A 3,210-nucleotide genomic window follows, 5' to 3' on the forward strand; every position below is an offset into this window, starting at 1 on the left:
ATATATATATATAAATATATATATATATATCACACTGTTCCTTTCCTTTTACTCTCTTCCTCGGCTCTTTCTAATTTTTCAATCCCCCTACACTTACCTCTCTCCTCTCCTTCGACGTGACCGGTATTCTGCCAAGCGTGACCTGTCTCTGTTCGAGTACCATCTGTATAGCATCTCTTAGTCTCTTCTCATGACTTTCATCTATGTTCCTGCCGTAAGGCTTTACTTCCACATACGCCAGCTTGATTTTATTTTTGTACAGTCGAAAGACACCTGTTGTTAATGGCCTGTTCTTTGTATTTGTAATTGTGTACCATTTTTCCGTTTCTTTTCGACCTTGTTTTGTATACATTCGCTTGCTTTATTCCAAAGAATCTGGTGCTCACAGCTTAGATTTCCTTTGGGTCGGCCAGATTAGAGCAGTCTCGAGAGTAACCGGCCAAAACTGCAACGATCTGATACTCGACTGAACATTGAAAGCTCCGAATGATCCATTCTTGTTTTTTCCTGTCCTTTTTTGTAACGTCTAACTGTTCGAATGTTTTGTTGTCGCCTGTTACGTTCTTATTCCATTTTTTGTTTTGTTTTATACATATATATATATATATATATATATATATATATATATATATATATATACACCCACCCATATATATACTGCGTACGATGGATAAATTGTTGCCATCTTTTATTTTAAATTTCGTGCATGCTCATTGCTTGTTTTGGGTTTTGTCAACTACACAGGGTCAGTTGGTCACCGTCTGTGAGAAAAACGGCACCATGACGCAAATCACTCTGTCAGAAATTTTGAAACAACATGCTGTACTGCTTGGCATTCGCGCCGGAAGCTCCAATACGAACAAATGCTGGTTTGCCGTGTCCCCAAAACATGTACAAAAAGTAATAAAAGTCAGACATCCAATCAACATCACGGTGTTTTGAATGATCACTAGTGATGGCGACGTTATGCCTCCATTCATCTTACACAACTCCAGATTAAACATGGAGGCCTACATCAAGTGCCTGGAGGAGATAATGCTGCCCTGGGTCAAGAGGATCACTGCTGGAAGAACATATGTCTGGCAATAGGACTCTGCACTATGCCACACAATCATAGCTGTCAGTCAACTTCTGCGACCACATTGCCTCTAACGTCTGGTCACCTGACTCCCCAGACCGCAATCTCCTTGATTATTATGCGTAGAGCGCAATTGAGCGAGAGACCAACAAAACTCCTTGTAACACCAAAGATGAACTGAAGGCAAGGATTGTGGCAACATTGACCAATGTAAACAAGGAGACCGTCCAGAAGAGTTGCAGGAGATTCTGAAGTCGTCTGGAGGCCGTGGTTGAAGCCAATGGCGATTTTATTGAATAAATTTACTCTTTAATATTTCAATATGTTTTTATGTAACTTTGGTAAATATATCGGTTAAAATGAGATGTCAGTGTCATTTTTCATTTTTACGTAATTTAGATGACAGTTTATATATCTTTTACTTACCCTCTACCAAATACATTCACAAAGCTTTGGTAGGTCTAATGTTATAGTTCAGACGGACTGAACCACAAACCATGTGGTTGGGAAGTAAGCTTCTTACAACACAGCCACACCGTGTGTGTATTTGTCTTTGTGTATTTTTGTATGAATATATATATTTATATATATGTGAGTGCGTATGTATATATATAAATACGTGGTTGGGAGGGAAGGAGAGGGAAATAAGAGTTGAAACAACTCTTATTTCACCTTATCTTAATGAATAACCAGTTTACAGTGTTTTCGCATTTATATTAATACTCTTCGGAGTTTCTCACCATGCGCTATGGGTTAAACTCCACCCACCTTATCAGTTTATAAGATTATCGTAGAAGTCATACGCTGATTTCCTAAACCATAAAATAGAAAATTATAAATAATAAGCGTGGCTTGTTCGCTATTTTACAACCGAAAGGCAGAAATATATACGTCACTAAAATGACTGACGGTATAGGTCAGCAACAGCATGATCCCTATCTTATAAACTGACAAAGTGAGTTGATAGAAATGCTAAATCACTATTCCTAGGCGCCGAGGGAGCTTCACTCCATTGCCAGTCAGTTACTTCTTGTGGTTAGGAGTTGTTTTAACTCTTATTCCTTGTAATACTGGTGCTGACTACTATCCTCGGTCACTTTAGTGATGTATATATTTCTGCCTTTCGGTATGTATGTACAATTGTATGTATGTATGTATGTATGTATGTATGTATGTATGTATGTATGCACGCATGCATATTTCCATTTAAAGAATTAGTTAAAAGGGACAATTTATCCTCTGCAGTTACCGTACTTCCTCTTCAGTCAGTTTCATATATCGGCTAATCGCAACGGTCTTTATGTGTTGCTTGAGCTAACAATAAACTGTTAGGTTCTAGTCACTTTTCTCACTGGGTAAATCCAAATTTCGTATTCGATAAGGTGTGACTTTTGCGTAGAAGAAATATGCCAAATTTTCAATTCTAAATTTAATCTAATAAACACAAGGCAAGAACGTGCTCTAAAATTCAAATAAACTCATTACCCTTAATTAATGGTAAACCTATTTGGCAATTTCCGAAAACTTTATCCAAGACACCTGAAAGCGTAGCCTGTGTTGTGTCTGTATCAAATGTTTGTCGCTCGTCTGCTACGCATTGAAAAATGAAAGAAACTTTATTACGATGGTTACTTAATGCACTCTATATATACACTTTATATACATTATCCTCAGTTTTATAGAGTTAATTACACAGCACTCATAAGATAAATATTCACCCTTATTTTTCCATTTTACCCATAAAGAAAAGAAAAACATTATCTTCTGCATATCTTGTGTACATCTTTTACTTAAATTGCATATATCTGCCACGAAAATAAGCTTGAATACTTCAAGTAATTGAATGTATGCCCATGCGTTAAGTGATAGGTGATATATAACCATAGTTCAATTTCAAAAAGATACGATTTTCACTATCAAATCACCACCACCACCATGATCATCATCATTTCTCTCTGTTAGTCTCTCTCCCACCTCTCTCACCCCTCACTTCCATCTCTCTCTTTCTCTCTCTGTCGCTTTCTTTCTTTCTCTCTCGCTTTCTTTCTTTCTCTCTCTCTCGCTTTCTCTATCTCTCTCTCTCTCTCTCTCTCTCTCTCTCTCTCTCTCTCTCTCTCTCTCTCTCTCTCTCT

This window comes from Octopus bimaculoides, chromosome 14, assembly GCF_001194135.2.
Source record: "Octopus bimaculoides isolate UCB-OBI-ISO-001 chromosome 14, ASM119413v2, whole genome shotgun sequence".
Classification (NCBI taxonomy): domain Eukaryota; kingdom Metazoa; phylum Mollusca; class Cephalopoda; order Octopoda; family Octopodidae; genus Octopus; species Octopus bimaculoides.